General features: G+C 38.0%; 1 protein-coding gene across 2 annotated transcripts in view; it reads right to left on the minus strand.

The window, feature by feature from the left end:
- The window catches only part of LRRC4C (leucine rich repeat containing 4C), a 1,149,700-nt gene that overhangs the window by 419,370 nt on the left and 705,763 nt on the right, over positions 1–24,567 (minus strand). For both annotated transcript variants that reach the window (XM_032840678.1, XM_032840672.1), the window contains exon 5: positions 258–388. The gene's annotated coding sequence lies outside the window, so the exon portion shown is untranslated. The remainder of the gene's footprint in view (positions 1–257; positions 389–24,567) is intronic.

Consider the following 24,567-nt stretch of genomic DNA (forward strand, 5'->3'; position numbering starts at 1 on the left):
GGCCACCTGGGTGGTTCAGTGGGTTAAGCCTCTGCCTTCGGCTCAGGTCATGATCCCCAGGTCCTGGGATCAGCCCCACATTGGGCTCTCTGCTCAGCAGGGAGCCTGCTTCCTCCTCTCTCTCTCTGCCTGCCTCTCTGCCTACTTGTGATCTCTGACTATCAAATAAATAAATAAAATTAAAAAAAGAAAAAAACCTGCCAATGAAGTTTCAGTGCATTTATTGCTCTAAGTAAAGAAGGGGCACCAACACCCACCTCTTGAAACTTGCAGTCAGGCCATCTCTACCCTCCCAGGGGGTCAGGCCATTCCGCTGTCTCACACCCTGGGACTTGGGGATTGCTTCCAAGGTTGCGATCCAGAGAAAGGCGAACTGCAGCCCTGGTACCTAAAAAAAAAAAAAAAAAAAAAAGTGAGCCAGCTCTGCCTGGCGTATCTTGTCTTTGGTTGAGAGAGTGCTGACTATTTTAAGCAACACTGTAGGATATTCTTCCTCTTTGAGAGGGAGGACTTAATCTTACTGAAAACACATTCTTTCTCTCAAGAGTGCCCTTGAACTAATACAGCAGAAACTCTAACTCCAGTGGGGCTTTCTGATACGCCTTTGAAGAGGGTAAATTTACTAATCGATAAAAATTACAATTTCTCAACTGGCAATTCTGCAAGCCAGGCACAGCCTCGGCTGCTTTATTATTCAGAGTCTGGGCTTCCAGGACTGAAACAGAGAGAAACCACAGAGAGGGACTCTATGCAAATATGTCAAACAAAGGAAGAGATTGTTTTAGAGGGGCTCAATGTGGGAATAATTATATGACTGGGCATAAAATGTACATTCTTAAAAGCTACATTGGCTTAAGCCATTTTAGAGAGGGTTATCAAGCATTATGCTAATTTAGGATAGGGGCTAACCATCTCTCAGAGAAGTTTCTCTTTTCCTCCCTGTCTGTTCCTTGCACACACTCTATATGCATGCACACACATACACAATTTGTACATATCGGATACATGAGTATCAATTATACATACACATATATGTATCTATATGTACATATATATATGCATTTCACATATCTCTAATAAGGGAGAAATAGGAAAACACAGAAATAGACATGTGCAATAATGTCATGAAAATTATGCTGACAGCCTAATTTTTAGTTCTTGCATTCAGTTACTGTGTAGCTCTGGATGAAACATTACCTGTTCTACCCCTCAGCGAGAGACCTGATGAAGATAAAGACTTTCCTGGGTTGATACTTCCTGAATATGGGCTGAAAATTTACTTAGGGATGTATTCCACCTTCTAAAATTTCTTCCCCCTGCCTATGAAGATTGAAAACTCTTCTTTTTTCATATTTTTTTAAAAAAACCTTATGCCTCCTTTTAATTGAATGAAAATCTTATAATATTCCTTGGATTATTTAAAACTTAACAATAATTTAAATGTGACTAAAATAAATCAAAGAATAGATAATTACAGGTGAAAAATCTATTTTGAAATATGTAGATCATATTCTTTGCAAGTACATGAAATGAGTAATGAGGTGGAACAGGTTCACTGCTGAAGCTTAGGAAGCTCAAACACTATCTAGGTCACTTTCAACGTCACAATTGTTGGCCTGCTTTGTTTTCCAACAAAGTCTCTCCTTCTTTCCTGGACCCTCCCTCACCCACGAGCCCCTTTAACCCCACAATCTCTGTAGTGGACTCTACCATTTTTCATTTCAATGTTAGCTCTTTAGTGGCTGGGAAAGACATCGACCCTTTGCTCTGTGTTCAGTCCTGTATGATTCTGGGTTCGTTACATACATCATCTTGTATAATCCCCAGGCCTCCCTCTAAGGGAGGGAGAACAATTACCTTCATTTTATAGATGAGGAAACAGGAGCTCAGAGGTACTGGAGACTTTGCCCTAAGGTGTATCAAACATTTGCAAAGCTTTCATTTGATTCCAGGTTTCCCTGACTAGGGATCTTCTGCTATTTTTACTGTTCTGTATGGTCTCCCTCATGAACAGCCAGGAAGAGCAGAAAACCAATGTCTATCAGTGACCTAGTGGGTGGTAGGTTATATACAAAAATCTGATATTTCATCTTATTCAATTCTTCAAATGCAAGGTAGAAAGTAGTATCCCTAGTGTTTTTTTGTTTGTTGGTTTTGTTTTATCCCTAGTTTTTAGGAAAAAAAAAAAAAAAGAGGTTAAGTATCTTAGCTGAGATCATACACTCATTATTGAACAAGAACAAAACTGAAATAGGAACACAGCTTGTCCAAACTGTGACTAAACATCTCCGAGCTGGGATGGCTTCTGGTAATTCCAGTCATCTCTATACGTATTGGGCAATTTTCACAAGAGCATGTCCTCATTTTTTTAAACATCAGTTTATATTTTATAGGGCCCATTACAAAATCAAAAATAAGCAGAAAGAAAGAAAATCCTTTATAACTGAGCTGTCCAGAAAATATTTCATTTGAATACACACATACATATACAATATATATAAATATAACAAAAAAGGGTTATAACAGATAAAAGTTTATTTTAGCTATTCCTTTACACAGTGAATTTTAATGGTTGCTTAGTTTTTTATCATATGGATTTATCAGAATGTATTCACTTCTCTTAATTAGCCATGCATAATTTATTTTCAATTTTCCCTTATGAGAACAGTGATGAATTAAATTCTAGGCTACACAGAACTTTATTTATAGTGTATGGGAAGGAGAGGGACATGTGTTTATTAAGCCAAACCAAAAATAAAATGTTGCAAATTCAAAAACACTAAGATATTTAATTAATAAAATATATAATTAATTATAATTAGACTTTGAAAAAACACCTATGAGTGACAAATGATAATGGATTGCAGCCTGAACCATGTACCCAAGCAAATAAAACTGACTTTCAAACTTTAATTGATCAAACCTCACAGCAGTCATCTGGACTCCATGCTTGCTTCTAGGCTTGATGGTAATAAAGCCCTTTCAGGGACAAAAATATTATGCAAACTATGGGCCAATTTTATTCCTGTTATTCAGAACTCCTTGACTGAAATCAAATTATAATTAAATATAATTAATCTATATTTTCTAAGTGTTAGTTTAGAAATCCATCAATATAGGGTGGTAACTATGCATTCTAGTAGTAGAGACTGACCCAGATGGTGGAGAAACTGACTTAATGTAATATGAAAACGTTATAAGTGTTGAATAATTCAACAGAGATTTTCCAGTACTTTCCAGAGTCTCCTTGAGAACGACAGCATGGCCGGGAACTGAAAGCCTATCAACTAGTCTAGTATTTCGAATGGTGTCGGTGTTCTTTACTTGAACCGACATCCTTGGACCCCAGTGTGTCTCTATTTCCTCTCCTCTTGTTCCTCCTCCACTTTCTTTTCCTTTTCTTCTTCTTCCAACTCTTTCTCCTTCCTTAACCACAGGAACACTGACTGGCGCATGAACTATGCGATCAATACTTCAATAATAAAGGCCAACTCCTCTTTAAATATTATGATATCAGGGTGTTTTGTCTCTGATTTTACCCCCTCCCCCTCTGTATTTCATTGCCTTGCAGGAGGTTCATAGCAACAGGAGACAGAAATGTAGGTCTTTCTGCCTACCCACCCACGCTCCCCTACTCCACCTCCCCCAAATCCAAGATTTTCGAGGGATACTGAGAGCTTCCAAAGGAGGTAGAAGGGAAGGAAAGAGCATTTCTTGGTAAAAGCAGAGGAGTATGGACGAAGCTGAGGGAAGGAGAATATATCTGTGGGGTAGGGCCTGAACATCTCATATCCTTTACAGCAAAACTGAGAGCTAGCAGAATGGTTGTAGGGTACATGCGACCCCAAACAGGAGATGTTCAACCTCACAAAAGTATCCTGCGCACCCAGTGAAACCCAGAAACTGCCCCTGTCACCAAAGCTGAAAGGGTCATGGATATAGGAAAAAAGCAAGACTGTGGTTAAACTGCAACAGCTAAGGGGAGGAGGGCAATATTCTGGCATGGTGTAAAGCCCAAAACCCAGAACAAAAACCCGGGGGTATCTTCCAAGAATGTTCAAGTTCAACCTAACCTACCATTCTTGTAAGATGGAGATTCAAAATAAGATTATTTGTTTAAAAGTATAGAAATCTGATAGTTCTCACTCCTAACAAGTAGACATGTGATAGTCCTGAAAAACAGAAATAGAATTATTATAATATGACCAGAAGTGTGATATTGTTTTACTGAATTTACAGACTAAAATTCATACTGCTACATATATTTATAAGACAGACATTAGCTCTGGAATCATGTTCATTTACATTCTGCCTACATTTGGACAAGCTCGATGACTGGACTAAGGATATTAACAGAGCAGTTAGCACTTGGCAATAGGCCTTTCTTCTTCTTGGCACTTTACATATTTCAAGCCACTGACTATGTTCAATTATCTGCACTGTCAGGAGACTAAGCTCGAGACAGGTGGATTGACTTATCCAAGATCACATGGTTTTCAGAAGTAGGATTCCCACCCAGATCTGACTGGACCCTAAATCCCTTGTTTGATCTTTCTATTCCCATTCCAAAGTACTCCCAATCCCAAAGTACTTAAGACACTTTTCCTGGCAGTTGTATCAAACCGGTACTTGTTAATTCCATAATCTTCAATGCCCTGCCATTAACCCGTCCAATTTTGCCACCCAACATTTTTTTTAAGCCACAGATTTTAAATCTGTACAAACTATAGTCATGTATGTAGCAGAAGTGTTTCGAGGAACATCCAACCAGAAGGAAGAAATCCACCGCCACAGGTTAAAGTATTTAAGTCCTATTTACTAAAGGAATGTGGAAGAACAGGCTCCTACTGGGGGTGGGGGTGCAGGAGAGGCAAATTAGTAAAGAAATCTTCAGGGAAGTTGGGTCAGGCGAATTCAATCACTTGCCTTTTCCCCTGGCTGCCCTTGTACAAGTGACTTAGCTGTGGGTCCCAGAACAATCCAGTAATGAAAAGGGATTTCAGTCAAGGAGTTCCGAATAACAGGAATAAAATTGGCCCATAGTTTGCATAATATTTTTGTCCCTGAAAGGGCTTTATTACCGTCAAGCCTAGAAGCAAGCATGGAGTCCAGATGACTGCTGTGAGGTTTGATCAATTAAAGTTTGAAAGTCAGTTTTATTTGCTCGGGTGCATGGTTCAGGCTACAATCCATTATCATTTGTCACTCATAGGTGTTTTTTCAAAATCTCCCTCTAAAGTAGCGGAAATATTCCTTAGAGAAAACAAGCCACACAAGACATTTGAAAGTCTCGTTCTTTTTAGTGATGTTGAGTGGATATCTCTTGCTGAAACTAAGAAATGCATTACTTTTACTCTCCTCCCATGAGCTGAGAAAGAAAGAAAAAGATTTCAAGCACCTTGGCTTACCCTGCTTCCTTCTACTTAATCACATGAAGGTTTAAACCAAATAAGACAAAACTTAAAGATGATTTTGGTCTCTGAAGAAAAATCTTGGGGACACTACATTTTTAAGGAAAGTATTTTTATTTTATCAACTGACACTTTGGGGAAAAAAAAAAAATCATTGCACTTTGGGTATAGACCTGTCACAAACCAGTCTGTTTCCCAGACAATGGCAAAGCACTTAGAACGCTGCCTAGTAAGCACTCAAACATGTTGGCTGTCAAATGCCAGGTGAGAAAGGAAAGGTCAAAACAAGCTGTGTTATTAATAAAGGCCAATCTGCAATGTTCTGTGCTATCTTCACAGTTACTCCAAATGCTCCAAGTCTTTCAACCCGTGTCTTAGGAAACTTGCCCTGATTAATCTCACACTCTAAGATCTGGCCTTTATTATATACTGATATACTTCTTTGTTAACATAAACTAGATTCTTTTATTTTTTAATTGTATGTAAGTTTTATCTGTATTATATGCACAACTTCTCTTATACCTTTATTTTGACTTCAGGGCAATTACTAAATGTCTAGTTTATTCTGGAACCAAGGATACCATGAACTGGCCTTAGAAACATTCTCCTACAATCTACTTTGCTCCAGACTTGTTTGGGATGCTAAGAAGGGACTGAGTTTAAAATGAAGACATTGGAGGTACACTCACCATCAGAAAACAAAGTAGAACCAAGCTGTAGAGAAAGTTCAAGGGAGATGATGACATTTGCTTAGCATTGCATCTACTCCAGATTTTAGAATAAAATTTAAACTCCTACACAGTACATGAATGGGCTGTTGCCAACACTTATTACTCTGTCCATTTACTGATATTGCTCCCTTACTATTTTCTTTTCTTTTCTTTTCTTTCTTTCTTTCTTTTTTTTTTTTTTTAAGATTTTATTTATTTGAGAATGAGAGAATGAGAGCATGAGCAGAGGCGGGGGAGGTACAGAGGGAGAGAGAGGAAGAGGGAGAAGCAGGATTCATGCTGAGCAGTGAGCCCAATACAGGGCTCAATCCCAGGACCCTGAGATCATGACCTGAGCCAAAGGCAGATGCTTAACTGACTGAGCCTCCCAGGCACCCCTTCTCCCTTACTGTTATTTAATGTCAGTACTTTCGTTTGGATGGTTGGTTGCTTGCTTGCTTTCAGTTTCTTGAAACTTTAGTGCTTAGGACCTTTGCCTGAAATGCTGTCCCTTCTTCACTTAGATGGCCCTTCATCTTTCAGCTCAAATATTCCCTCCGAGAAGCCTTCCTGAGTACCTAATTTCTTTACTTCTACCTTGTTACTCTTCATCAAAGTATGCTGTCCCACTTTGTTGACCATGCTTTTGCCTCTCTGGAATGACTTGACACTATTTACTTGGCATCATGTTCATTGTCTTCTTCCTCCATTAACACAAATGCTGGGTAAGGACAGGCATCATGTCTGTCTTTTACAAAGCTTTATCCTTAGTGCCCAGACTGAAGCTGGCCTATATTGGTACCCAGTCAATAGCTGTTGGAAGAATGAATAAATGAATGGGGGGATGTAGATACAAATGATACTTCAGATGTTTATTAGAACAAGCTGATAGCAAGATAGAGGAGCTGTTGGGGATTTAGGGCAAAAATACAAAGAAGAGAAGAATTTTTGCCTTGTGTTGTCTATGGTAAACACTCTGGGCATAAAGGCAGCAATGTTAGGTGAGAGTACGTGTCCAACAGAGAAGAGGCCAGGGAACTTCAACTCCTGCGATCTCCTAGGGCATAGTCTTGGAGACAAGTGGAAAATGGAGTCAGTGTCCTCTCACATAGTACAACAACGAGAATTGAAACTCAATAATTAAAGCCCTGTATCTGCATCTAGTTTGTGAGTTAGTTGAATGAACCTGGAAGAAATCTGAAGGTTCAGGATTACTGGAGGATTTGAGGTCAGTTTAGGGATTTTGCAGCCACTCAATGGGTACCAACACTGATAAATTTTCTTGGCTACTGACAAGGTCCCAGGCACTATGCTAAACCATTTATAAGAGTTATCTTGTTTGACCCTCACAGAACCTCTCTGCATAGGTATTATTTTTGCTCTCTTTAACATAAGAGTTTACTGAGGTTTATAGAGATTGAGTCACTTGTTCAAGGTCATATAGGACAACATACAGTACACCTTGAACTCAATACCAGACTAGCTTCACTCCAAGCCCATACTCAAAACCACTTCATTACTGTTTCTCAGTGGGACACTGCACTGCTGACATTTTGACAAGCAGTTATCTGTGTAGTAGGACTACCTTTCCATAGCATCTCAAGCTCCACACTAAGTGCTTATGATCCCCCCAGGACTACAATCCCACTTCTTCTGCGGAACACTGTGTTAATAAGCCTAAAAGGACTTATGGGGAGATGTCTTCACTACCAATATTCCAGACACTTCAAACTTCCCAAATTGGAGATAATGTATCTCCTTGCATTCCCCAGAGCCATACTGGACTGAAGAGTCTCTATTAGAATAGTGGTAATCCACATCTTTCACAAATAAATAAAAAATTTGGATAGAGCAAATAAGATACCTTCTCTTGGTACATTCAATGCATGGCACTTTCATGTTTGATTCGATTATAATCTCCAGAGCAAATAACCAAAAATTTATTTATAACTCACCATCATGTAGGAAATTGTTTACAAAGATCATGGAAGTATCAAAACTTTTTTGGAGGGGGAGAAGTTTCAAGATTAAAGCTAACTACTATCTCATATAGAAATGTGAATTAGATTTTTTACTGCTATGACCAAGACTCGTACTATTATTAACTATACTCTGATTCTAATACCAGTTCCTTTCCAACCTCTCCAGCCACTGTATGTGCACATTCCCCAACCCCACCTCCCTGGCTCCACAGTCTTCCACAACTAAGTCTCTATCTAATGTTCCTCCTTTATCTTCTGCTTCTCACCAAGTACCATTAATTTCCGTCAGTGTTGTCTCTCCACTATTCCCTGATGCCTTTTACTTTTCACCTTAAAACATTTACTCTTTTCATTTATCCTGCCAAGAATTCCCTTCTTAATACTTCCTGCTTATCCAAGTCCTATCAATCCTTCACTGGCCAAATATTTCCTCCTTCACGGCCATGTGACCCTAATACCATTTTTTCCTTCTTCTAAAGGCCCAGAGTTCATTTTTTCCCCAGTCAGTAAGTCTCCAGCCTGTTTGGTCATCAGAATTACCCTGTGGATATTTCTTTGAAAATATAATTCCTATGTCTAAAATTCCTATGCCCAAAACTCCAAAGGTTCTGATTTAATACATCTGTAATAGGGCCCATGAATCATTACTGAAAGGAAAATTATACACACACACACACGCACACACACACACACACACACATACACACACATATACATATACATACACACATATATTTAGGAGAAAAGTATATAACAAATACATGCATTTATATAACTATATATATTTGACTAGGTGATTTCTGATGATCAGCCAGGTTCAGAAATCACTCAACTGGCACATCTAGTTATTTTGCCTAAATGGCTTTATTTTCATTTTATCACCATTACCATCATCATTAATATTATCACCATCATCATTTTGTCATTTCATATATCACAAAGATTTCCTTGCTTGGGTGGATCTGTGTCTTATCCATCAAGGTCCTAAATTACAGAAGGCATTCAAATATTTTCTGATGAATGTATTGTGAATTACTTGCTAACATTCTATTTTAATCTATTTGACCATTTTTCTTCTGGTCAAAGAATATATATATGAGAATATCTTATTTTAACAATAAAAATTTGATTTTATTAGACTGGGGCCAATGCTGGATTGGAATATAAAATTGTACAGCTGACATGTCTCTCTCTTACTTCAAGAAAGATAAGAATATCTACTAAGTGAAATAACTTTCAGGAACTTTTAACAGAGCTTTATTCTTGTTTCCTGCTTTATTCTTGTATTCTTGTATCCTGCTGGTGTTACAAAATATTTTAACAGGTACAAATATTGTAGATTCTTTCTTGATAAACTCATTTGAAATCCCAGTTGGAGATGTGTATTCCGTGTAGCTTTGTTACAGGTGAAAATCCACGTGTACAAATTGTGTTCATGAGAAAAGAACGGAAGTGAAAATGAGTGCTAGTCTCCCAAACATCTGATATTTTTAGTCAAATGATAAATGCACTGATGGTAACCATGACAGTAAAAAAGGAAGAAGAAAGGAAGGAAAGAAAAGGAAAGGAAAGGAAAGGAAAGGAGAAGAGAAGAGAGGAGAGGAGAGGAGAGGAAATGGGAGGGGAGGGGAGGAAAGGGAAGGGAAGGAAAAGAAAGGAGTCCTAAATTATCATAAGACAGAGAAAAAGATGAGAAAGTGGTGAGAGGAAAAAAGAAGAAAACAAAAATGAAAAGAGATGGAAAAAGAAAGATAAGAATTAAGGGAATGGTGAGAAAAGGAGAAGAAGGAAAGAGAAAATGATGTCATCAAAGGTCTTTGTTGGCAACATACATCCACATGGTGAGACTGCATCTTATAAACAAATATACTTTATTCCAACTCAGAGTGTCTAAGTAAAAGAATGCAAAAGAATGGACACAGTATTGGATCTTAGAAGACGCCCTGAAGTAAAGAGTTTGAAGCTAGATTTACTCGTTTTACCATATGTCTGCTCTGATTCTTGATGTTACTGTAGTTATGGACCCTTGATATTCCTAAATATGCCTTTTTGGGCCATCCCTCTGTGCTGTTACTTCCAAGGAAAAGATATGTGTACAGAGGATGAAGATACAGTGAATTATTAAAAGAACAATGACAAAATACAACAAGAGTATCTCTTTATTGTTGAGGAATCTTATACCTGAGACACCAAAGCCACTCTGATGAAAGGGAATGGAACAAAGGCACAAGGCAAGAAATGAAAGGGAAAGGAAATGAGTCCAAGGACAATTACTAGCTATGCAGATGCAGTCATCTGAACACCAAATATGCCGTTATGGTGCCATCAAGACACCGAGGCATCCTTCTCCCTCCAAAAATTACACCAGCAACGACTATTGATAATTACCAAAGGAATTATATTTCAAGATTGATGTGTGAGTTGAAGTGGGCTTGTGAGCACCTGCCAAAGCAGACAAGAAAGAACCACTTACTGCCAAGACTTGTGCTTCAGTCACATCTTATGACTGCTTTGGCTCCTGTCCTAATATTCAAGTGAGTTTAATCCCCAGCAACACTACATGTAAGGTGTGCAGACACAAACTTGGAATGCTAATATAGAAAATCCAACACAGAACTTAACAGAGTTTATGGAAAAAGCAAAGCTCGTGTACAGAGCATACGGTGGCTAAATGTCAGTGTAGGCTTGTGAGCGGATATGGATTGTGTACAGAGATTTCGGGCAACCCCAATTCTCTAGAATATGGCAAAAAATAAAAAAAAAAAAGTTAGAAAAAGCTCCTGTAAGGCACAAAGAGGGCTGGCTCAGTTTATTCACTTTATAACACAGAAGAGGCCCTCAAGCCCTCACTAAAAGCCAATTTATTTGTAAATTAGACACACATTTCAGTCAAGTGATTACCAGATTCCCAAGCTAAGACAGCTCAGAGTAAACTAGAGGTTCAAGTGGAGAGAGTGGAGAGAGGCTACTATAAGAAAACATACTGAACACACAAAACAAAACACAAAATACAAACCAAACAAACAAAAAACAAGAAAATCACATAACCACTCCAAAGGTTTGGTGGAATTATTCAAAATGTAAGATGTCTGGGCTTATTTGCTGAAGGTGCCAGCAGTTTTACATAAAACTCTGGGCTTAAAGCTTTTTGAATCATTAGCTATTGACTTGGGTCATCACAAAGTGTGATCTACCTATCATGTTTGTATGTTACAGCTTAATTACAAACACATACAGATAGGGAGCAAGAGAAAGAAGCATTTACCCAAGCATAAAGAATCCACCTGAAATTTAAATTTAAATATTAAAGAAATCACCAAAATATTCAACAAAAATAATTCTCATAAATAGAATATTATCTACAACTTTGTTCTCCAGGAAGTTTTCAATATGATATATTCCAAAAAAGTAATCATTTTCTTTTGTCACCTTCTGCTTTCTGGGATTGTAATTTCCCTTAAGCAAAGAAGCACAAGATTTATACCCAGAAAAACATAAAACACTGTTGAAAGAAATTAAAGAAGACACAACTAAATGGAAAGACATACATATTGAGGATCTGAAAACTCAGTATTGTCAAAATGTCCATACTACCCAAAGCAATCTACAGATTCAGTGCAATAATTATCAAAATTTGAATGGCATTTTTTTTTTAACTGAAAGAGGGGAAAAAAATTCTAAAATTCATATGGAATGACAAGGACCCTGAATAGTCAAAACAAATTTGAGGAAGAGAGCAAAGATAGAGAGGTCACAACTTCTGACTTCAAAATATATTACTAAGCTACAGTAATCAAAACAGTATGATAACAGCATAAAGACAGACATATGGAACAATGGAACAGAAGAGAGAGCCCAGAAATAGAGCCAAGTATACTACAGCAAATGGTCTTTGACAAAGTCTTCAACAAATTATGTTGAGAAAACTGGAGATGTAGATTGATAGATGATCAATAGACAGATTTTCATACAATATTTTATATGTCTTTAAAATATGAAAATAAAGGACAAGGATGTAGAAAATTGGAATCTTTGTGTAATGTTGGCGATAATGTAAAATGGTACAGCTGCTACGGAAAACAGTATGGAGGCTCCTCAAAAACTTATATAGAACTACTACCAAGTGATTCAGCAATCCCATTTCTGAGTATTTATCTAAAACAAAGAGATCATTGCACTCTCATGCCCATTGCAGCATAGTTCACATCAGCCAAGAGGTAAAAACAACCTAAGTGTCCACCGGCAGACATGTGAATAAAGAAAATGTGGTACATACAAGTAGTAGAATATTATTTTATCTTTAAAAAGAAGGAAATTCTGGCATATGCTACAACAGATCAACCTTGAGAACATTAAGCTAAGTGAAATAAGCTAGTCACAGGAGGACAAATTTCATGATTCCACTTATTAGGGGAGTCTAAAGTAGTCAAAGTCATAAAAGCAGAAAGTACAATGATGGTTGCCATGGACTGAGGAGAGTAGGGAAGTGGGAGTCGTTCAAAGAATACAGAGTTCTCATCGTGCAAGATAACAAAGCTCTAGACATCACCGTACAACAATGTGTTAACAATACTGTACTAGACAAAGTTTGTTAAGAAGTTAGCTTTCATATCATGCGTTTTTATCATAATTTTGAAAAAGAACATTAATTGAAATATACACTTAAAAATAAATTTCAATAAGTACATAGTCAAACAAAAGAAGGTAACTATAAGAATATGAAACATGATTTTTTTTTTAGGACTGGTGGTCTGCATAGTTAAAAAAAAATCCATATGGATGTATACATATACACACACACACACATTCATTTTCGGGGGGCCTTTCTACCTTACTGCTTTTTCTGGGCATGTCCCAATCTATTTTGTTAAAATTCAGGATCTGGGGGGGAGTCAAGATGGCGGAGAAGTAGCAGGCTGAGACTACTTCAGGTTGCGGGAGATCAGCTAGATAGCTTATCTAAAGATTGCAAACACCTACAAATCCAATGGGAGATCGAAGAGAAGAATAGCAATTCTAGAAACAGAAAATCAACCACTTTCTGAAAGGTAGGACTGGCGGAGAAGTGAATCCAAAGCGACGGGAAGATAGACCTTGGGGGGAGGGGCCAGCTCCCGGCAAGCGGCGGAGCAACGGAGCACAAAATCAGGACTTTTAAAAGTCTGTTCGGCTGGGGGACATCGCTCCAGAGGCTTAATCGGGGTTAAGCCCACGCGGGGTCAGTGTGGCCTCAGGTCCCGCAGGGTCACAGAAGGATCGGGGTGTCTGAGGATCGCAGAGCTTGCAGGTATTAGAACAGGGAAGCCGCTACAGAGACGGAGCCGAGGAGTGACTCTCAGCTCGGGCTTACCTTGAACTGGTCGCAGGCTCGGTCAGCTCGGAGCGCGGCCAGAGGCCAGGGTGACGGGAGTAATTGGGCGCTGTTCTCTGAGGGCGCACTGAAGAGTGGGGCCCCGGGCTCTCGGCTCCTCCGGGTCGGAGACTGGGAGGCCGCCATCTTCATTCCCGTCCTCCGGAACTCTACGGAAAGCGCTCAGGGAACAAAAGCTCCCGAAAGCAAACCCAAGCGCATTACTCAGCCCGGCCCCTGGTAAGGGCAGTGCAACTCTGCCTGGGGCAAAGACACTTGAGAATCACTACAGCAGGCCCCTCCCCCAGAAGATCAACAAGAAATCCGGCCAGGACCAAGATCACCTACCAAGGACTGCAGTTTCAATACCAAGGAGAGCAGCGGAATTCCAGAGGAGGAGAAAGCAAAGCAAGGAACTCTTGGCTTTCTCCCCATGATTCTTTAGCCTTTCAGTTAATTTAATTTTTTTTTCTTTTTCAATTTTTTTCTCTTCTTCTGCTATTTTTTTAACTTTTACCCTTTTCTTTTTTAACATTTTTTAAACTAGTTTAATATATATATATATATATATATTTCTTTTTTATATTTTTTCTTTATTCATTTTCTTTTTTTAATTGTTTCTTTTCTTTTTTTTTCTTTCTTTTTTTTTTTTTTCCTTTCTGAACCTCTTTTTATCCCCTTTCTCCCCCATCACGATTTGGGTTCTCTTCTGATTTGGTTAAAGCATATTTTCCTGGGGTTGTTGCCACCCTTTTAGTATTTTACTTGCTCCTTCATATACTCTTATCTGGACAAAATGACAAGGCGGAAAAATTCACCACAAAAAAAAGAACAAGAGGCAGTACCAAAAGCTAGGGACCTAATCAATACAGACATTGGTAATATGTCAGATCTAGAGTTCAGAATGACGATTCTCAAGGTTCTAGCCGGGCTCGAAAAAGGCATGGAAGATATTAGAGAAACCCTCTCCAGAGAGATAAAAGCCCTTTCTGGAGAAATAAAAGAACTAAAATGTAACCAAGTTGAAATAAAAAAAGCTATTAATGAGGTGCAATAAAAAATGGAGGCTCTCACTGCTAGAATAAATGAGGCAGAAGAGAGAATTAGCGATATAGTAAACCAAATGACAGAGAATAAAGAAGCTGAGCAAAAGAGGGACAAACAACTACTGGACCATGAGGGGAGAATATGAGAGATAAGTGACACCATAAGATGAAACAACATTAGAATAATTGGGATTCCAGAAGAAGAGGAAACAGAGAGGGGAGCAGAAGGTATATTGGAGAGAATTATTGGAGAGAATTTCCCCAATATGGCAAAGGGAACAAGCATCAAAATCCAGGAGGTTCAGAGAACCCCCCTCAAAATCAATAAGAATAGGTCCACACCCCGTCACCTAATAGTAAAATTTACAAGTCTTAGTGACAAAGAGAAAATCCTGAAAGCAGCCTGGGAAAAGAAGTCTGTAACATACAATGGTAAAAATATTAGATTGGCAGCAGACTTATCCACAGAGACCTGGCAGGCCAGAAAGAGCTGGCATGATATATTCAGAGTACTAAACGAGAAAAACATGCAGCCAAGAATACTATATCCAGCTAAGCTATCATTGAAAATAGAAGGAGAGAAAAAAGCTTCCAGGACAAACAAAAACTGAAAGAATTTGCAAACACCAAACCAGCTCTACAGGAAATATTGAAAGGGGTCCTCTAAGCAAAGAGAGAGCCTAAAAGTAGTAGATCAGAAAGAAACAGAGACAATATACAATAACAGTCACCTTACAGGCAATACAATGGCACTAAATTCATATCTCTCAATAGTTACCCTGAATGTTAATGGGGTAAATGCCCCAATCAAAAGACACAGGGTATCAGAATGGATAAAAAAAACAAAACCCATCTATATGTTGCCTACAAGAAACTCATCTTAAACCCAAAGACACCTCCAGATTTAAAGTGAGGGGGTGGAAAAGAATTTACCATGCTAATGGACATCAGAAGAAAGCAGGGGTGGCAATCCTTATATCAGATCAATTAGATTTTAAGCCAAAGACTATAATAAGAGATGAGGAAGGACACTATATCATACTCAAAGGATCTGTCCAACAAGAAGATCTAACAATTTTAAATATCTATGCCCCTAACATGGGAGCAGCCAACTATATAAACCAAATAATAACAAAATCAAAGAAACACATCAACAATAATACAATAATCATAGGGGACTTTAACACTCCCCTCACTGAAATGGACAGATCATACAAGCAAAAGATCAACAAGGAAATCAAGGCCTTAAATGACACCCTGAACCAGATGGACATCACAGATATATTCAGAACATTTCATCCCAAAGCAACAGAATACACATTCTTCTCTAGTGCACATGGAACATTCTCCAGAATAGATCACATCCTTGGTCCTAAATCAGGTCTTAACTGTTATCAAAAAATTGGGATCATTCCCTGCATATTTTCAGACCACAATGCTCTGAAGCTAGAACTCAATCACAAGAGGAAATTTGGAAAGAACCCAAATACATGGCGACTAAACAGCATCCTTCTAAAGAATGAATGGGTCAACCAGGAAATTAAAGAAGAATTGAAAAAATTCATGGAAACAAATGATAATGAAAACACAATGGTTCAAAATCTGTGGGACACAACAAAGGCAGTCCTGAGAGGAAAATATATAGCGGTACAAGCCTTTCTCAAGAAACAAGAAAGGTCTCAGGTACACAACCTAACCCTACACCTAAAGGAACAGGAGAAAGAACAAGAAAGAAAGCCTAAACCCAGCAGGAGAAGAGAAATCATAAAGATCAGAGCAGAAATCAATGAAATAGAAACAAACAAACAAACAAACAAACAAAAAATAGAACAAATCAACAAAACTAGGAGCTGGTTCTTTGAAAGAATTAATAAGATTGATAAACCCCTGGCCAGACTTATCAAAAAGAAAAGAGAAAGGACCCAAATAAATAAAATCATGAATGAAAGAGGAGAGATCACAACTAACACCAAAGAAATACAGACAATTATAAGAACATACTATGAGCAATTCTATGCCAACAAATTGGACAATCTGGAAGAAATGGATACATTCCTAGAGACATATAAACTACCACAACTGAACCAGGAAGAAATAGAAAGCCTGAACAGACCCATAATCATTAAGGAGATTCAAACAGTCATCAGAAATCTCCAAACAAACAAAAGCCCAGGGCCAGATAGCTTCCCAGGGGAATTCTACCAAACATTTAAAGAAAAACTAATTCCTATTCTCCTGAAACTGTTCCAAAAAATAAAAATGGAAGGAAAACTTCCAAACTCATTTTATGAGGCCAGCATCACCTTGATCCCAAAACCAGACAAGGATCCCATCAAAAAAGAGAACTATAGACCAATATCCTTGATGAACACAGATGCGAAAATTCTCACCAAAATACTAGCCAATAGGATTCAACAGTACATTGAAAGGATTATTCACCACGACCAAGTGGTATTTATTCCAGGGCTGCAAGATTGGTTCAACATCCTCAAATCAATCAATGTGATACAATGCATTAATAAAAGAAAGAACAAGAACCATATGATACTCTCAATAGATGCTGAAAAAGCATTTGAGAAAGTACAGCATCCCTTCCTGATCAAAACTCTTCAAAGTGTAGGGATAGAGGGCACATACCTCAATATTATCAAAGCCATCAATGAAAAACCCACAGCAAATATCATTCTCAATGGAGAAAAACTGAAAGCTTTTCCGCTAAGGTCAGGAACACGGCAGGGATGTCCGTTATCTCCACTGCTATTCAACATAGTACTAGAAGTCCTAGCCTCAGCAATCAGACAACAAAGAGAAATTAAAGGCCTCCAAATCGGCAAAGAAGAAGTCAAGCTATCACTCTTCGCAGATGATATGATATTCTATGTGGAAAACCCAAAAGACTCCACTCCAAAACTGCTAGAACTTGTATGGGAATTCAGTAAAGTGTCAGGATATAAAATCAATGCACAGAAATCAGTTGCATTTCTCTACACCAACAACAAGACAGAAGAATGAGAAATTAAGAAGTCAATCCCATTTACAATTGCACCCAAAACTATAAGATACCTAGGAATAAACCTAACCAAAGAGACTAAGAATCTATACTTAGAAAACTATAAAGTACTCATGAAAGAAATTGAGGAAGACACAAAGAAATGGAAAAATGTTCCATGCTTCTGGATTGGAAGAATAAATATTGTGAAAATGTCTATGCTACCTAAAGCAATCTACACATTTAATGCAATTCCTATCAAAGTACCATCCATTTTTTTCAAGGAAATGGAACAAATAATCCTAAAATTTATATGGAACCAGAAAAGACCTCGAATAGCCAAAGGAATATTGGAAAAGAAAGCCAAAGTCGGTGGCATCACAATCCCGGACTTCAAGCTCTATTACAAAGCTGTCATCATCAAGATAGCATGGTACTGGCCCAAAAACAGACACATAGATCAATGGAACAGAATAGAGAGCCCAGAAATAGACCCTCAACTCTATGGTCAACTAATCTTTGACAAAGCAGGAAAGAATGTCCAATGGAAAAAAGACAGCCTCTTCAATAAATGGTGTTGGGAAAATTGGACAGCCACATGCAGAAAAATGAAATTGAATCATTTCCTTATACCACACAGGAAAACAGACTCAAAATGGATGAAGGACCTCAATGTGAGAAAGGAATCCATCCAAATCCTTGAGGAGAACACAGGCAGCAACCTCTTCGACCTCAGCCGCAGCAACATCTTCCTAGGAACATCGCCAAAGGCAAGGGAAGCAAGGGCAAAAATGAACTATTGGGATTTCATCAAGATCAAAAGCTTTTGCACAGCAAAGGAAACAGTTAACAAAACCAAAAGACAACTGACAGAATGGGAGAAGATATTTGCAAATGACATATCAGATAAAGGGCTAGTGTCCAAAATCTATAAAGAACTTAGCAAACTCAATACCCAAAGAACAAATAATCCAATCAAGAAATGGGCAGAACACATGAACAGACATTTCTGCAAAGAAGACATCCAGATGGCCAACAGACACATGAAAAAGTGCTCCATATCACTCGGCATCAGGGAAATACAAATCAAAACCACAATGAGATATCACCCCACACCAGTCAGAATGGCTAAAATTAACAAGTTAGGAAATGCCAGATGCTGGCGAGGATGTGGAGAAAGGGGAACCCTCCTACACTGTTGGTGGGAATGCAAGCTGGTGCAACCACTCTGGAAAACAGCATGGAGGTTCCTCAAAATGTTGAAAATAGAGCTTCCCTATGACCCAGCAATTGCACTACTGGGTATTTACCCTAAAGATACAAACGTAGTGATCCGAAGGGGCACGTGCACCCGAATGTTTATAGCAGCAATGTCTACAATAGCCAAACTACGGAAAGAACGTAGATGTCCATCAACAGATGAATGGATACAGAAGATGTGGTATATATACACAATGGAATACTATGCAGCCATCAAAAGAAATGAAATCTTGCCATTTGCGACAACGTGGATGGAACTAGAGGGTATCATGCTTAGCGAAATAAGTCAATTGGAGAAAGACAACTACCATATGATCTCCCTAATATGAGGGAGTGGAGATGCAACACGCGGGGTTAAGGGGGTAGGAGAAGAGTAAATGAAACAAGATGGGATTGGGAGGGAGACAAACCATAAGTGACTCTTAATCTCACAAAACAAACTGAGGGTTGATGGGGGGAGGGGGTTGGGGGGGTGGGTTTATGGACATTGGGGAGGGTATGTGCTATGGTGAGTGCTGTGAAGTGTGTAAACCTGGCGATTCACAGACCTGTACCCCTGGGGAGAAAAATATATTATATGTTTATAAAAAATTAAAAATTAAAAATTAAAAAAAAATTCAGGATCTGGAATAAGTTGATATTGATATCAACAATAGTTGATAGTATCTGATCACTGCAGAGAACTTCCTGGTTCTAGACACTATACTTCTGGGGCACCTGGGTGGCTCAGTGGGTTAAGCCACTGCCTTCGGCTCAGGTCATGATCTCAGGGTCCTGGGATTGAGTCCCGCATCAGGCTCTCTGCTCAGCAGGGAGCCTGCTTCCCTCTCTCTCTCTCTCTCTCTGCCTGCCTCTCCATCTACTTGTGATCTCTCTCTGTCAAATAAATAAATAAAATCTTTAAAAAAAATAAAAAATAAATAGACACTATACTTCTTTAACACTGACCAATTAATTTATACTTCGTATATTTAATACTTAATCACATATATGTGCATAAACTCTTTTCAGTGGATCAGTTAGTATGTGTTCATATTAAGCTTGTGGTTCAGTTCCTAGACACAGAATATCACCAATTTGAAATCCATTTCTAATATTTTTACAAATAAAGCTGGTATATTTAATATATATTGCTTCTGATCACTAGCTTCCTAAATAATAAAACGTCAGAAATTTGCCTCTATTTCTCTGTCCCAATCTATTTGGAACATCACAATCTTGCTCATGTCAGTATTTACTGGATGACCCTACCATTCATTTGATTAAAACAAATACCAACAGATGGTAGCTTTCCATTTGGGTGGAGTGAAATATTTTCACAGCATTAGATAAACCCACTAAGAAGAAAGGTGAGGGTATATCAATTTCTATAACTAATAGAACCTGTTAAAATTGGCTTTAATGCAGTTTTTGAAAAAATATATTAAAAATTTCAAGTAACGGCTTATTATACTGAAGGAAATACATTATCTTTAAATCTGGAAATTTGAAATAATCTATTCTAATGGGTCTCAAGGGCATTTTGGATATTTGTTGGAGCATTTAATGGTTGTCACAATGAGCGTTTGGTACATAAATTTCCCACCTGATCTCAAATAGGTGGAGAAAAGTCAGTATGTAATTATCTAAACCTGGAATCTAATTCTGTTTTACATATAAATTAAAATACTTTGCAAGCTTTAAATATGCATGGACATTATGAGGACTGAAACTTTCAAATAAATCAAGGGAAGACTATTCTGTTTTATTCAGACCTTTACCAATAGTTGGTCATCATTACAAAAATTTACATTCTGAGCTGCTCCACTCAGGATTTTTTTTTTTTTAAATCGCCAATACAATCGACTTGCATTTATAGATATCTCATCCTCAGTAACTCTACATCTAGGTGGAAGCATCTGACTGCTTTATTGTGTTTTCTACATAGGAAGAGTCTATATTTACATATATAATATGTAATATTATGTATATTATCATATGTAATATGTGATTTTATATATATATAAAACACCTTTTTAAAAATTGTTTTATGTCTCCTTTTATTACAGATGGTTATATTGATTACTAATTATTAGTATTATATGTGTGAGGATTACTAGAAACCACAGAAGGTAGGAGGGAGGCATGGCGATTTTTCTCTCAGAGCCTTCCCAATGAACCTACCTCATTTCTAGCCTCCAGAAATGTAAGAGAAAAATTTTATTGTGTTTATACCACATGTTGGTGTTAATTTGTTACACTAATCCCCCAAAACATCAAGCTCTGACCCACATATATGGGAAGCCTTACCCCAGTCCCACCACCTAACCACAATCAAATCCAAAGCCAGAGAGAGCCTTCCATTTTTTGCTCAAACTGTCTTTGTTTGGATTTGGCTGGGGGCCTTCACTACTCTCACCATGAAGCCTCAATATGTAAGTAACAAATCTCTTCATACCCTCTTGGTGTATGTGCGGTATCATTGTTCTCAACATCTGAACTCACTTTTGGGTGGAGATCCATCCTGCTTCTACTGGGATGACTATATTACCTGTTTCCTAAGTCAAGTTCTGCCACTGAATGACTGTAAATTGTAGAAAAGCCAGTAGCTTTTATGTATTTCTATTTGTTTGCTTTCCATCTACAATAGGTAGGTTGGACCATAATTATAGTCACCAAATACAAGAACTGAGCGTCATCACTCCCCATTCCCTGGCTCAATAGCTGTGTGAAATCACACATTCTTTCCAAATAAGGCTGCAGGGAGCCTCATTTTCCTAATCAACTGTGTGGTCTAGGAAATTACCCCCAATTACCCTTCTGTCCTTAAAAGTCTATGAAAGATACAGACACCCATTGCTAGTAGTTTGCCACTCAGTCTCTGGTTATCATTTTGTTTTGTCTGAGCAGACTTTTCCCCCTGAAATCCAATAGCAATATCCTGGCCTTCCCCTACTGCTTCTTCTTTAGAGTTAATAACCTGGTCTACAACCTAATCTTTCTCAGTATTTACTTTCACTTCCAAGTTGGCACATTGGTCTCAAGATAGAACACGTCAACATTCTGTAATATATTGGTCACTCTTATTTTAACCTGGCTTGTTGTAGAGCAAAGCACTTGTGAATGGACAGGAAACATCAAGACATAACGCTTCAATTCTTCAAACAGTGCATAATGGTAGTCGTTGTAGTTCACTGCAGGTGGTTTGTACTTTACGTAAAACATGAACTGTTATGAGCGTACACGCCAACGAATGAAAACGTCTACTATCACACGTAGCATATTCACATGTGAAAAACTGAAGTTTTAGAAAACAGAGGTGAAAGGAAAAGAAAGAGTGAAATTGAGACTTGCACTGACCCTGTTTTTACAATGTGCTCCCCGTGGCCAAGCTGCAGGTCTGGCTTTCTAAGTCCTGCAATGTGCTTCTGCATTCAGAGATAATAAGAGGAGTCTCTTTGTGTGATTTTCTCTGTGCCTTCAATTTCACTTTATGTGCTAATAAATAAACTATCAGAAATTAACTAGCTATAAGAGACTACGATAAATAAATAATTAGAGCCTGGTGTTACAGACCAAAAAAGAAAAAGAAAAAAAAAAAATCCCTCTACTGGATAAGGAGTCTTTGGTTCTTTTCTGCTTTTCTCCTTCTCAGGAGCCTTAGGCCAATCACCAAAGCTCTCAGAGTCAAAAGTTCCTCCTCTTTAGCAGGAAGGAGGTAGAATAGCAACAGTCTAAGACTCTTTACAGATCCCTAAATTTCTTTGATTCAACTGGTATTATATCTGGATCATGGAGGGACAGCGTACAGTAAAACTGACCTTCACTATAGAACATAAAATAGTATGTTAGAGCTACAAATGTAGAGATAAAGAAGTATGAATAAGTTTTTGTCATTTTATACTAGGCTAAAAGGAATTCAGTCTTGTAGCCGCTCCATTCAAGCTGCCACTTACTGTGTATTCAGTTAACAATGTGTATTTAAGAAATCATGATATTGTCACTCTCTAGTATGCATCGATCACTTAGGAAACATTTTTTTTTTTTTGCAGTCATTAAACTTTGCATAAAAGGATCCTAACCTGCATAACTTTATCTTCTCATTAGCAGGGGGAATATAATAATATCTGAGTCTTTTAGTATAAAATGTGGGATGATACAAGCACCAATATTTTCCCCCAACTTCCAACAGTCTTTCAAAGAATTCATGTCTAAAAGGAGGCTCATTCATCACTTCATGTGCTCTATGGGTTTATTTTTTCCCATGGGGAGGTGGCATCTAGACAGCGTGAATACCATTGAATTAGTCAAATAAACTGAGGCCATAATTCTCACATTTTTCTTCTCTGTTCTCTTCAGCCCTTTTCATTTCTATTATGAATCAGAACAACATCCTCCTAATAAGTCTTCTTTCTTTTCCTCACCTAAGTGGGAACACAATGTAGCCAGAATGAGGTGTTAATGTACAAATTTGATCATTTTTTTTCTCTCCGTTTAAATCCCTTTCGTGGTTTTTCTCATTCCAAGGATAATGGGGACACTTTAGTAGGACATGAAGCCTGTTTTTATCTAGCCCTTGCCTACAGCTCTCAGCTTCGCGTTACCATTCGTTCACCATTCCACCTCCACCAGCAATACAACCACACCTCCCATTGCCAAGACATACTGTGCAGCTTTCACGCATCTGCTTTTCATTCAGTGTTAACTCAAAGCCTTTCTTCCCAGTGCCTACCTATCACCAATTAAACTTCTATTCTGTTATGAAACTGTTACGAAATCTTAAGAACAAATGAAATCTTAAGAATAAATTGTTTTCTTATTCAAACCACTTTTTTTTTTAAGATTTTATTTATTTATTTGACAGAGATCACAAGTAGGCAGAGAGGCAGGCAGAGAGAGAGGGGGAAGCAGGCTCCCCATGAGCAGAGTGGACCCAGAGATTATCACCTGAGCAGAAGGCAGAGACGTAACCCACTGAGCCACCCAGGCGCCCCTTATTCAAACTACGTTTGCATCTCGAGACACTTTTATTAACATTTATTTCACATTGAGTATAATTGTGACTGTATCTATTTGTATGTTGTGAACTAAATTCTAAACCATATGAGGAATGGGATCTTGCCCTGTGTTCCTTGTTCAGTGTCTGACACAGAGTATGTTCTCAATTAAATTAGTTGAATGGATCTAAGAATAATAATGATCAGTGTGTATTGAGTGCTTGATATCTGCCAGGCACTGTTTCCCTGTTCTGAGAGATTTTCATGTATTAATTCAATTAACCGGAATAAAAAGTTCATGAGGTAGGTACTCATTTTATTTTATTATTCAAATAATGACTGAAAGACACAGAGAAGTTTGAGACTTCGCCCTACACCACAAAACTGGGATGGAGAACTGGGATTTGAATGAAGCCAATCTAGTTCAAGAGTTTAGGCCTCACAGACCAGGAGACTAAGGATGTGTTGGCAACTTGCTCCAAATCCAGCTTAACATTTAACAACAAAGTAATTAAAACCAATTTATCATGGTTTTCAATCCATAATACAAATTTCAACATCTTCTTAATCACATACCAAATGCATTTCTTATTATTTTAATCATACTTTCTGTCACATACAATTTTGTGTTTTTATAACTTTTACTCCAAATTTATACTATAAAATCAACTCTTTCAATTCGGAACTGTTTTATTTGATCATGTAAGTAACTAAAACAGACCTTATGACCCATGATGCTAGTGGACGTGAGAGTAAGGTCTACAAAGGCATTTTTGCACAAAGGATTCCATAGAGAATCATAATAGTGGACCTAAGTCTAATCCTCATGAATTCAGGCTTCTG

This window comes from Lontra canadensis, unplaced genomic scaffold (assembly GCF_010015895.1).
Source record: "Lontra canadensis isolate GAN:19392208 unplaced genomic scaffold, GSC_riverotter_1.0 scaffold115, whole genome shotgun sequence".
In the NCBI taxonomy this organism is placed as follows: Eukaryota; Metazoa; Chordata; class Mammalia; order Carnivora; family Mustelidae; genus Lontra; species Lontra canadensis.